The 14,100-nt window shown below is 37.7% G+C and overlaps 1 protein-coding gene across 1 annotated transcript in view; it reads right to left on the minus strand.

Annotated features, from left to right (window-relative positions):
- LOC132158401 (cell adhesion molecule 4-like) overlaps positions 1-14,100 on the minus strand; it is a 141,563-nt gene that overhangs the window by 126,874 nt on the left and 589 nt on the right. The window lies entirely within an intron of this gene.

The raw sequence follows: 14,100 nt of genomic DNA on the forward strand, positions 1-14,100 counted from the left end.
TGTGTGTGTGTGTGCGGGTGCTTGTGTGTGTGCACATGCATGAGGCCAGGCCATGCAGAGAAATGCATTCTGCATGATAATGACACAAGCACAATAAAGTATGTGTGAGAGCTGCTCACTTCTGAGCCAATGACCACTAATGTCCCCAAGTGCATATTTCACACAAACACACACACATCCATACAGACCCAGTCAGTCCACTGTTATTCCCTGATATGCACATAAACCTTATGCTATATTGCTTGGCAGAGAGACATACAGAGTAATATATAATGGATAAAAAGATAAACTGGGCTTGGGGAAAAAGAAGGAAATAGAGGGAAAAGAGAAGGGAAGAGAGATGAAGTGAATGAGACATGTCCACTTTACATTCCTCGCCATGACAATAATGCAGAGAGATGAGAAAATTAAAAATTGATGTGAGTAAATAGTTTTAAACGTCCCACTGCCAGGGGCGCCTCCAAGGGGTGGCCAGGGGTGGCCACGGCCACCATTATATAAACTCTGGCCACCCCTGTGGCCACCCCTAGGATGATTTGCAGTGGGTACTATTAATTTAAATGCAGAATGTAAATTCACAATAGTTTAAGAAGTGAAAAAAGGTTTGCAAGGTATGAAAAAGATTGCAGATTGGTGCCACCAGAGTAGCTGCCCTTCAACCCTCCCCCTCCCCCGTCCAATCAAAACACAGAGTGTGCATGTACATGTGATGTTCTAGACTAGTGCTCATAATCATTTATAGTGCGTTCACTGGAAATTTAGAATTATCAAATTTGTCAATATATGGGACAGAACATTTATAGATCTATATAATTTCATATAGTTACTATCACACAAAGAGTGACGTTTTTCTCCAAAAGTCAGCATAATTACAAATGTGATATTGATTTTATACAACAGTTCAATAAAAACAAGAAGTTAATATCAAGAGACTTACCTTTTAGACAACATATTCCCTCACTCAAAAATCATTCCAAACACAGCCACTGTTTTGAGCAACATGATAGTGTTTCGTTCCTGAATGAATCAACCGTTTAAATGATTCGGTTCTACTGCAATCTATTGTAACAGTGACTCGCTACCACCTACTGGCGGTTTTAATTTCACATTTAAGGTACCTTATCATTTTTTAAATAATTTCAAACATCAGTTTTCAATGTTTTACATTTAAAATATCAAAACACGATTTATTCATCTGTAACTGCAGGTTAAGTATTCCATGTTCCACAGAGCTGTATTAAACAGTGTGTAAAAACATCTAAATGGCACTTCAGATGCAGCTTTTGTTTTCTCTGCATTGCAAATATAAATTTTGTTGATACTGATTGCATTTGATTGGTAACAGCCCAAATGCAAGTATTTGACCTAAAAGATGGTGCACACTTTTAGAAAAAAAATGGCTTAAAAAAAAAGGTTAAAAAAAGGTTTAAAAAAAATACCAGAAATCACAGATATTGTTTTATTTCAATATTACAAAACCCTAATTATTATTATTATTTTTTTTTTTTTATGTGCCACCCCAAGATTTACTGTGGCCTCATCTGGCCACCCCTATTAAAATTTTCTGAGGGCGCCACTGCCCACTGCTGTACAGAAAAGCTCGCAGTGGATTTCACCCAAACTGAGCGATAACGTGAAATTCAGAGAGAGCGACAGACAACAAGAAGATGAGCAGAGAGTGAAATGAGACTTCTGAAAGTGAAAGTAAAACTTCAGTGCTGGAAGGAGTGATTGAGGAAAAATATGAACAAAATACAGAGTGATAAACAGGCTGGGCTAGAAGAGGGGAAATGAGGGAGAACAAGGAATTTTATAGGGCTGAAATAGAAATGTGGAGCCAAAATACAGAACAGCACAGATGCAAAGTGCACACTTCAGCAGACCGAGAGAGAAATGAGGAAATTTAAAGAGAGAGACTATTAAGCAAAGAAATTAGGGCTACAATCAGAAAGGGACTCGCCATAGGGATCACTGGGTGAGAAAATCTGCAAGAGAATTCAAGTTGAATTCTAATAGTACATTAAACTGCTATTTATAATACTCAACATAAAGTATGCTGTCTTATGTATGTTTAGGAGAGAATGTTGTTTGACCCTGAGAATGTCAAAATTTCACTTGTACTGGATTTATTTTTATATGGATGTATTTTACATTTAAATAAGCAATCAGTAAAAATGAGTTTATTATCAGAGATTTGATTTTGTTTATTTTGATTCAACTTTCAATGCTGTTATTCAAGTTCAAAAGAAAAGCATTTATTTGACATTGAAATCTTTTGTAATATTGTTCATGTTTTTAGTGTCACTTTTGATCAATTAAATTTTTTTTTAATCTCACTGACACATTTGAAAAAACATTTGAAAAATGGTTATTGTAGTTAACTAAAACTGAAATTAAATTCTTTAAAAAAAAGAAGTCATTATTAGAAATAAACATTATATATTTTAAATATATTTTATATATTTTAAAGATAGATAGATAGATAGATAGATAGATAGATAGATAGATAGACAGACAGACAGACAGACAGACAGACAGACAGACAGACAGACAGACAGATAGATAGATAGATAGATAGATAGATAGATAGATAGACAGACAGACAGATAGATATTCCTAAAAATAATTTATAGAGTGTAAAGCAATGGCTCCTGCATAACATATTTTTTATGTGTATTATAAATTCAGTTGACAGTTCTACTGCTCTCAAACTGTGATCCGTCAATGTATGTTTTTTGTACAGAATACACTATATAATTGAGGAATTTGTAAAAGGAACGTAAATCGTATCTGCTTAAGCTTGTTATTTGCAGCCCACCAAAAAAAGACAACGGAGAGCAGAGACTAAAGAAGGGCGGAGGTGTAACAATGTCGGATGGCGGTGGAAATAGAACCACAACAGATTTTCTGTATGTAAATGAGCACAACACAGCCACAGGCATCAAATTTGGACACCTGGACTGAATGCCCTGCTACAGAACACCTGCCGAACACACACACAGCTTCCTCTACAAAACACAGCCCACGGCAACTACCATGAAAATTACTTTCCCCTACATCACAGATCTATAACATCATGACTTCAGTGACCACCAGGAATAGCTACTGTACGTGTGTGTGTGTGTGTGAGAGAGAGAGAGAGAGAGAGAGAGAGAGAGGAGCGAATGTTGTTGAAAAGTTTAATATGAAAAAAATCCACACGGTTGTCAGATCTGCAGTCTGAGTTTACCTCCAGGACATATAGCAAGAAAGAACAATTTTATACTGCCATTTCCAGCCATGTTAGAGAGATTCACCTCAAAATGAGACCTTCCTTAAAAGCATAGTTCACCTTAAAATGAAAAATCTGTCATCATTTACTCACCCTCACGTCATTCCAAACTTAAATTACTTTCTTTCTTTTGTGGATCATAAAAGAAGATATTTTGAAAAATGTGACCATGGACCGCAAAACCAGTCATAAGTAGCAGTATGGGTATATTTATAGCATAAGCCAACAATGCATTGTATGGGTCAAAATGATCGATTTTTCTTTCATGCCAAAAATCATTAGGATATTAGGTAAAGATTATGTTCAATGAACATATCTCCTACCATAAATATATAAAAACGTAATTGTTGATTGGTAATATGCATTGATAATGACTAAAGTTGAACATCTTTAAAGGCAATTTTATCAATATTTAGATTTTTCCAGATATATAGTTGTATATCGGCCAAATATTGTCTATATATGGAATAACATGAAGGAGAGTAAAGAATAATATAATTTCATTTTTGGGTAAACTTCTTTTACCCTGAAACAACCACCTGCCTAGATTTATTTTCTGCAACCAGTCCCTCAATTCTGTTTGCTTTAACAAAATCCATGTATGCGCATAAATGTCACTCTGAGAGTCACATGCTGCAATCCATCTTCCAAATATAAGCTATCTTTTTTTTTTCTTTTTCTTTTTTATATAAGACAATTTCCTGTAGCAGTCAGCCGCATTCCTCAGAGCTTCATTAGTTGAACACAGATAAGGTGAAGGTGAATCATGAGCAATTAAAGCGGTATATACTGACAAATTCCACTCTTCCCAGAGGTGCTAAAAGGCCAATATCCACCTCAAAAGGTGAATCAGATTTGTGTGTTTGCATCAGAAATTACTGTTAATATAACAGAATGCACAGCAATGTGATTTGCCGGCGAGGCAGAGGAAACGTGAGTCATCCCACCCGTGTGTGAGACATGATGACATTATTTCTTTTTCAGACGAGTTGCGAGATTGTTGAGTGCTCCAGGTTTGGTCTCAGGGGTACAAGAAACAAGACTTCCAAATCTCAGGCCCAGCCACAGTCATGGCTGCATTCATTCAGACTAAAAACCTTCCTGTCTTATTATGCATTTTCCTATTCTCGCTAAGAGCTCCCAAGAGCCGAGTTCCCGCAATCACCCATCGTCAAGGTCGCAAGTCCGGGATGTCTCAGCACCTCGCGCACGCCCCTCGAACCGAGACAATCTCAGAAACGTAATCCATTGTTAGAGAAGTAATCTCCTGCTGTCGGAGCCTTGGGCCAATTCTGCTCGCCAGCCCTGGAAGGACAAACTCTCCGCATCACCAAAACAACACCAAGATGACCTCACGGCCGCTTTTTTATTTTTTACCAAACAATAAGGAGTCTCACAAGCGTTGCCCTCGTCCTCGAGTCGTGCTTTGAAATTTAATTGTGGAATTACCAGCAACTTTTTGATGTTTTATGTGTGGTGGTGTAAATTCATTACGGCTAATGAAGATTTATTTACTGCTTACTAATTATCCCAGATCAAAGGTTCACTCCCAAGCCTGGATTCATTGTTTTCAGGTTGGGACGGGGGACAGAGTTGTGCTGATGCTGCGGTGTTGGATGGTGTTGTACTGTCTGGCTCTGATCCACGTTTGAAGTGCTTATCAATCCTGCATCTCACATCACCTCAATTTGTTTTCAAAGTAATCTCCAGATAATCATTATCGCTGAGAGCATTTATCATTTTGGTGTTTCCTGTGAGGGATCTCTATTGTCTGTCCACGTATTCATTCCTCTCAGTGTGGCCCTTGACCCGTCACTGTGGTGCAGATCGCTTTGTGAAAGTATAGAGGGAAGTAATTACCTTCATTTATGTGCCGTTCCTTCCAAGTTAAGTGTAGGTTTTCAATCAGGTCCTGTCTTTGTATCTAAGCAGTTATTCTCTGCCATTTGAATTCCATTTGAATTTCAAAATTTGAAATGAGGCAGCAAACAGAACAGAGAATCTAATACAGCATGCAGTTATTTGAATTTGAATGCCAGGTATAGACTTAAAAATGCATATATGACTCTTACTGTCAACTAGAAAAGCAAAGTTTTTCCAGACAACTTTGACCTTAAAACTTTGTTTTAAAAGTTTTGAAAATGTTGAAAAAGCCCTGAAGTTGATAGATTATTTTGTGGACCAGAATGAAAAAACAAAAAAAATATTCATAAAATATCTTCAAAATATTCATAAAAACTATTATAGCCAACAAATAATATTAAAATAACGCTGATTCTAGTTCAGTTTCCTATGGCGTGTGGCTAATTTAATTCAAATTCGCATTTATAAATGAAAAAGAAGGCTAATTCCTCAGTTCTGAATGTTGCACAATCCTACAGTTCTCATTTACCAGCCCACTGCTGAGCGCTTCAGTGGGCATATCAGTGAGAGCAGAAGACTGGGAGGGAAATGTGATTGTGTTTGTTGTGTGTGAGTGCTTCACCCCTGACCTGCCACTCAGCTCCAGACGGGTGGGTGGCCTGAAGTAAAATGTCCACATTGATCATCTGTTCTCACTTTGGGATGGTGCCATGTTTTTGCTGTTTGCTGCAGTCAAATACACAACTAGTTTTCACACAGCTACTTACTCACTTTGCACTCTATCTTTTTTTAATGTTCCCACTGGATGCAGGATCTTTTAGCCTCCACTCTAATGTGTTGCTCTTTCTTTCCAATGATTCTTCGGCTACCTCAGTTGTTTGTTATTCTTCCCTCCGTCTCGTGCTCTCCAGTCTCCTAAGTCAAATCTGGTGGTGTGCACACTAGCCTCTTTAACTTCCCATTCTCCTCTGTTTCACAGACCATTGAACTGTGTAGTGTAGGTGCTGAGACCTTCACGCTGTTCTCCTTTATACCTTCAGCCTTTTCTTCCCTCTTTTTTCCCACCTCACTTTCCCCCTTACAATGGTAGCAGGGTATCTGGGTGTTTCATCAAGCATGGGCATTCTGGCCCAGAGGACGCTTAGAAACTCACTAGTTTAATTTAACAATTTAACAGGGTTCAGTTGTGGACATACAAAGATTTTTTTTTTTTTTAATTTCTGAAGGTCATGAAAAGTCCTACCACAATGTCATTTCCACTCATCTCAAATGATGTAGCACTCAACTCAAGTATCTAACATTTTATGGTATCTTAAAAATTTTATAATTATTACAGCTGGAATAGAAATTATATACGATAAAAAAAAATATATTGTGCTCAAGTGATATCTAATGTATTATGATATCAAGCTCTTGACTGACACTGCTGTACCCTAAGTAAATACATCTTTGTTTAGATCATCAGGAATGTTTAATCATTCATATTTTATAAAGGAGTGTTATACTGTAACATTGAAAGAGTGGGTCTTCTTGACATAAAATCCATTTAAAAGGCTGTAAAAATAAAATGAAATGAAGGGATAGGGAAATGTTTCCAAGGCAGTTGGCCTTCATATAACAAAAAAGAAAAAAAAACCTTGATCTGTTGTTTTAACAATCAACCCTATGGACATAAAAGGGCTTGAAGTTGAAGAAACACCCATCTATGGCATTTTGGTAATTTCCCAATCATTTTTCTCCATCCTCCAAACAGGATTTCCTGCCCAACCTGTTACTGTGCTTATCGATAAAAGTGCCACACAAAAAAAGAAGAAAATATTAGGAAATCTTTTTTTTATCACTCCGGCTAGTGCAACACATTCAAAAGTATTTTTAAACCAAATATTTCCAGAGTGCAGATATCTTCTGTGTAAAACTGACTGCTTCCAGACAGGTTTCCCTGGCTGCGCACACTCTCTTGAGTAGGTACTTATTCTGAATATAGGCAACTGCTAAAAAATATGTTGTATATTGTATGAATTTGTGTAGTATGGATGTAATCTGGACATACTACATTCACCATGTTGTCATTATCATTATTTAATTATCATTATCGTTATCATACACAAAAATTCTCTCCTGTGGACTCATGGGACACTAATATTTCCCTCGTATGCATGGATGTTTTAGAATCTCGCCGGGAGTAGTAGGCCATCTGGGTACTTTTTGCCTACTCTTTTATGAGTACTGTAAATTTGGACATATATTTTTTGTCACATACTGCTTTTCGTCTGCTATATATAGTAAGAAAGCATGCTATTTCGGATGCATCCCTTATTGCCGAACAGACTCAGACCATTAACTGGCCATTGTTGCTATGGTGAGCTGGTCAAAATGCTTAAACAAACAGAGTAATATTTGGACATTTTGCCACAGAGCCATGGCATTTACATATTTTCTGCATATATGAAGTTGTCTCTGCTTAATAAACTGGGATTAGAGATGGTTTTTAAACATTTAAAATGCACTCCTTGGCTTTCAATATTTATAAGAAAATAAGTGAAAAATCCCTCTCATCCCCTCTTCTTCTTTTTCAACTTCTCTCTCCCTGCATGAGGATGTGCTGAGGTCAGATTTGACTCATGCCTCACACACACCTGTCCCGAGTAAGGGTTGCTCCCTCCAGCCCTCTGTGCTCAACCACAGCCTCATTATCACCTCCGCGCTCTCCACATAATGTAATCAGTGTAGGCGGCATTAGTCTCCCTCTCAAGAAGCTACGAAGCCTTTCACACACACTCCATCTGGAGCAGGGGCCCGTTTTAGTTCTAATGGGCCCTTCATCCAATCAAACCTAGTGAGGGCTTTAGTGCCACTCAAACTCCTGTAATTACTGCAAAAGCCTGGGACCTTTACCTCATGTGGGTAGGGAACAGAGACACGGCGGGAGCCTTGGAAACTGGTGGAAGGATGAGGCAAAGAAATGAAAGTAGGAGCGAGAGAAAAGACAGAGGTAAGGGGGCTGTTAAACAAGCACAGGGCAGAGTTTGCAAAGTCATGGCAACTCTGTCCCCTATACGGAAGAATGTTCACCTCTGTGGCAATCAACCACAACATCCACTTAAATCTGGCTCACTCTCCTCTCCACCTTTTCTTTTCATCTCACAGTCTCGTCTTTCATTTTTACTGTCTATCTCTATCTCTCTCTCTCTCTCTACATTAGCAGCTCTGTTTCTCACAAGTCTCTCTCTAAGATAAAATTCCAAAGGTGATTTTCTTGGCGTTGGATTACAAAACTGAAAGGTTTTTGGTCATCATTTTGTGAAATTGTCAAAGTGAGAGATGAATAAATGCACATATTTTCAAAATCAGCTAGTCACAGGTATTTAAAATTGTATTTGAAAAAAATGTTCAGCAACAAATCTGTAAAAATGGGGCACAATGTACTGTATTACTAGTAAGGAATTCCCTATATTGATTGCTTACAGTGTTATTTATTTATTTATTTACCGTATTTTGAATTTTGCAATGCATTGGGTTGCGTTTTAGGGTTAACAGAAATGTGGGTCAAATGAATGAATAATGTCCATACATATTTTTTCCCAACAGATAGACCCCTTTTTGCTGCCCAATGTGGAACCCTAGATCCAAAATCTGAAAACCCCTAAAGAAAGTATATATTTTAATAATGTGTTTAAGCTTTAGTACCAGTTTAGTAACAGTTATTTAAGAGTCATATAGTGTCCTTGTTTGTTTTGTTTTGTTTTGTTTTTTGTTTTGTTTTTTAGATTTGAGATTACTAAATTACTGTGACCCAAAATACCATTAAGCTACCATTAAAAACGAATTTCAAATTGCTAAATTTCTATCTGATTCTCAGGCTGTGAAATAAAGACACTGAGAAATAATGCATTGCTATTCTGCAAGCTTATCCTCTGTGCTGAAACAATGCATTGCTATTCTGAAGTCTTATTCTCCATGCTGAGAAAGACATAGTAAGGCACCAGACAGCAAATATGCCACTCAGACATCTCACAGGACAAGAGGAAGAAAAATTAGATCTGAATCAGACTGCACTTCACAACCCAAGTCTGAATTCTTGACAACTCGTGTCTGGCGAGGTTTTGCCTTCTCACAAGTGACACAGACAGAATCAGGTCCAGTACGAACAGGCACATTTCAATAATTTACATACTTTTCAGAGAGCAAGCACTTAAATTCCCACAATGAATATGCTTGGATTCAATCAAAGCGAGCCGCAGAAACAGCTTGAGAGTGATAACCCTGAAAAATAAGCCCGTTTAATTGGTGCACCTTTCTAAGTGTTTCATTAGATTATAGTCAAGACTTCTGGAAGAGATGGAAGAGTATCAGTTTCATAACAGCGGTGTGCTGGCCTTGCTCAATAACGTTTGTAGTCAACTTGACCACAAGCATCTTATTCATCATTTCTGTCATTTAAATGCCGCACGGTCTTCTAATAACCATCTCTTCAGCTCTGAAATGAGACCTAAAATATTGCATCTAATGGGAATGACCGCAGGCAGGCAGGCAATGAGCGCGAACAAGAAGATGAAAGCAGTGTCTAATCAGTCGAATCAGATTGAAGATAATTACGGTGAAATACAGTTACCGAGACACACCACCTGCGACAAACCCAGCCCTTGTAACACTATGATGAATTGAGCACTTCCTTGAAACGATTTGAAGTAGGTCTGTTCCTCTCTGTTTATCTCCTCGTGCTCAAATTAAAGGTGTTCACGAGTTTTAGCACTCTTACTCGTTTTTCTATCTTCTGTGTTGTTGAGTAACATTAGGATCCCTAAAGGAACATCTGTTTATATAGGGCTATAAAATGTGTAATCTATTACAGTGATAAGAGAAAGCCAGGTAGCTATGTAACAGTCTACCAGCAGCTCTCCCTCTATAGGTCTCCTTAATTTGTCTATTCTGAGCCTGGGTTTAGTGTTCACTGTGATATGAGAGTAAAAATAGGAAGCGAGGTCCTGAAGGCTTTACTACATGTCTGTTTTTAGCATATAGGTAGGAGGGCTTCCACTGTAATTAAATGTCAACATTTTTATTTTACTGGGGAATTACACAAACATACACTGGAATCAAAGGATAAACCTTGGATTAAGATAAAGGCTTCCTCATGGCATTACAGAACAAAGTGTCAAGTGAAAATACCACTTTCTGTCCTACATGCGCTAATCCATACCGCATACCCTACATAATGTGCCGGTTTTGCATATGAATAAGACTAGTAAATCAAACTTGCAAAACAAAAGACATATTTGATTTCCATGCCCTATATATACACAAGACTACAGACAAAAAAATGGCTTGGGAGCTCGTAAAAGATGTAATAATTAGAAGTCAAATGTCTTTTCTAGTTTACAAATTGCCTGATAAAGACTGTTTTACAGAAGCGTTGTAGTTCCCATTTTATCTTGACTGTATTAGTGTCAAATAAATATCACTCTGCTTTGTTGAAATATCTACGCCTGTTTCATAAAAGTCAAATATTGTGTTTCTTATGGTTTTAAGATGTCACCCACTTCACAGTTTCACTCCCAAACAAAGTTTCCCTTACAGTCAGTTTGACATTATAATTGGACCTCACTATGGGAAACAATGACCAATAATGTTTTTGTGAAACCTTAGAATTTTTTTGAATAACATTTATCGCAAAAAATATCTATATTAAATTACATTAGCTATGTTTCCATCCACCTATTTTTATGCACATGTTGGATTATCGCATAAAAAAACTCTGGATGAAAATGCCAAGATAAATTCTAAAAATGCGCGTAAAAACTAAAACCAGCAGACCGATCTCGTTCACAGCATCTATATGTTGTTTTGGTCATTCTGAAATGGCTGAGAAAAGTCTGTCATCAAAGTATTTCTGTATAAATACTGTCTTACATGACAGCAGGCATACAACTCTAAAACCAATGACTGCAATTATTGTGTTACATCTGCTTTCTCTGAAGCACAAAGAATGTATTACATATGAAAATTATTATATTCATTGGCTTCTCCTAGTTTTCTTAGAGATATTTAGTGCCAGTTTATCAGGAAGTGATGTTTTTGTTATCTATGACTCGTTGGATGGAAACGATGCTTTATTCGCAAATGTTTTATGCGATATTCAAGTTTTGTGCATAAGTTAAATTTGCATCTTTGGATGGAAACATAACTATTGTTACAGTACTCACTCACGATTCACTGAGTGAGTCTGATTCAAACCACCAAATTACAAGCTAGTTTTGTGAATCTTTTTGACTAGTTCATAAGAGCCAGTTGTTCACGAATCAGAAATCACAACTTAAGCTGCTTATTACTGGATGTTGGTAACACTGAGAATAATTGCCCAAACCACTTATAGATGCACAAAGTGTTCCCAAATTCTGCCAATGGCAATTAGATTTTAATTATTATCATCAATTTTTATTATTTGTTGCATTTGAAACCATTTTAGTCGCAGTATGGAGCCCTGATATATTAAAACAATGGTTGTTTTTCAACCTTTTTCCACATGACTAGTCATGTCAAACTGTACGTATAATGAGACAACTACTATAACTACAATATGTTATTGCATTTTACTCAAAGAGAAAAGAAAATCCATACAAATTCTCTTAAACTGTACAGCTATTTTTAAACTTTTTTCCAATTTAGGAGGCAATTGGGCCCTCTAGCAGAAGCAACATTGACAAGAGTCCCAAAAAATGATGATTTGAAAAACAGATTCAAACAAATGACTCTCATATTGCTTGCCATCGAATAAACAAATAGAGATGATTAACTGTGCAGGGCCAATGATGAGAGGGGACAGGCAAAGAATGCAGCATGCAGAATGCGGCTGGCGCAGTTGTGGCCATTAACTGTGTGTGTGCTCGTGTGTGTCAGTCACACAGCACTGCAAAAAAGGGCATGCAGAGGGAGACAGATGTAGAGAAAGACAATGAGAGAGGCAAAAAGAGAAAGAGGGGCTCAGATGGAGAACACAACATGAGTCTGCAGGCCTGTGCCCAAAGGACAACACAGTAACTGAGCATATTTGTTGTGCTGGGGGAAGGGGCAGTTTTACACACACCTTCACGCACACATAAACACACTATTCTATATCTTTCTTTTCCCCTGCTCTCTCAGTCTATGATAGAGTGGTTTCTTAAAGGTTCAAGTCTCTTCCTCCCATTATCCCTGTCACTCCATCTGTTTCACTGGCAGTCTTCTACCTTTCCACCCTGTTTACATCTTTACTTCTTCTCCATTGTCTATTTCTCTCTTTTTCATTATGCTTCAGTAGCTAGAAAGACCATTCCATCTCACACACTTTCCTTCTTTATCCTCCCCGTTCTCTCTTTTCTAAGAAACTAACTTTTCCCTGTGTCTTTCTGGAACAAGATATGCAGTCTGGTATAAAAATTCTCTTGAAATAAATGAAGGTAATCAGTTGTCTCCATCCTTCTCTCTCTCCCCAACCCCCCTTTTCTCTCTTCTTTTACCTCGTGTCACTGGAGAGATTAATGACAGTCATCTCCATAGTGCTCTATTGACCTCTAAGGTCCAAATGAAGAGACATCCTGCCATTTGAACAATGAGTACATACACATACCCATAATTACAGAGAATATGCCCACTAAAATACAATTCTAAAAATGCCTTCATATCCAAATGTGGCCACAACCACATACAGCAAGAATAGCAACGTGTAACTAAAAAAGCATCTTCAGTTGCTCACTGATTATTAGATGGTACAAAATAAACAACCGCACACACAAACCTGCTAGTAGCTTGACCACAAATAGCTGAATTTAACAAAGGAGGCTCTTAGAAATCTCAAACAGATAAATATGTTAATATTGTTTCCATAAAACTCAAAACATGAAGAGAGGAACTGAATTGAGGAATTATAATTTCCCTTTTTTCTTTGGCCCCATTATACAATGGCCATTGTACATATTCTGTTCATTACACGACTTATTGCAATTTCTATGAAAATATGTCAATTTTAAAAGTCAACGCGTTTTGTTTTCGCTTGAAGTGGGTTTCTCTCCTTTTTGAGCAGAGGAGAGGGAAAAGAAAACCCGGAGTGGATCTCAGGTAGAGGGAATCTATCTTGAAGCTGTTAGCAAGAATGAGAATTGGTCAATCCGATCCACTCAGCCTACTCCAGACCTTAGTGACACGCTAAACTGCCTAATTTTTTTTTTTTTTTTTTTTTTTAAATATGTACGAACTAATTGACTTTTTTGTTCTGCGATTTAAGTTATAAATTGGTTGATGATGGACTTTAAATCAGAACTGATGCATTTCGGACGTAGGCACGAGTATTTTAGCTGCACGTAGACACCTAAATAGTGTAACTGCATTTTCGCTCTTGCATAATAATTATTAATTTGAATCATTTTACAAACAGATGGCACAGCTTAAAGAAAAAAAATTAAATGGCCAGCTAATAGGCTAGCCTATCTTCAAGATGCTCTTGTAATCCAAATCCCAGGACAACGGCAGATGCACTTATCATGCGATAGCAAGCATGAAATACGCGGCTCGTGTTGGGATTTGCTCTGACAGCTTGTATCTGAGACTGGTTTGGGATAGGAACCCCTGCACGGAGGAGCTCGGAGCGGGACCTCCGAACAGCGCAATTCACACTGACATTATTTCAGGGTACCTGCACTCTTGTACTGACTGTCGCAATGGCCATATACGTACGCCTCGAGATCTCAAAGGACATCAGTGAATGAAAGAACACTGCGTATAGCTACACAAAGAAAAAGCACTGTGCACAGAACAATGATGCACGCGACAACAAAGCACGCTGTCAACGCACCTATAGAAAATGAATTGGCAAGCACATATGTGTAGCTACTGTTCAAGCAATTATTGAGCGAACTTCCCTTTATTACTAGAGCAACGGAGTCAGCAGATATGCAGGTGAGTGACGCAAACTACTAAACAAAATAAACGAT

Source organism: Carassius carassius, chromosome 15 (genome assembly GCF_963082965.1).
Source record: "Carassius carassius chromosome 15, fCarCar2.1, whole genome shotgun sequence".
In the NCBI taxonomy this organism is placed as follows: Eukaryota; Metazoa; Chordata; class Actinopteri; order Cypriniformes; family Cyprinidae; genus Carassius; species Carassius carassius.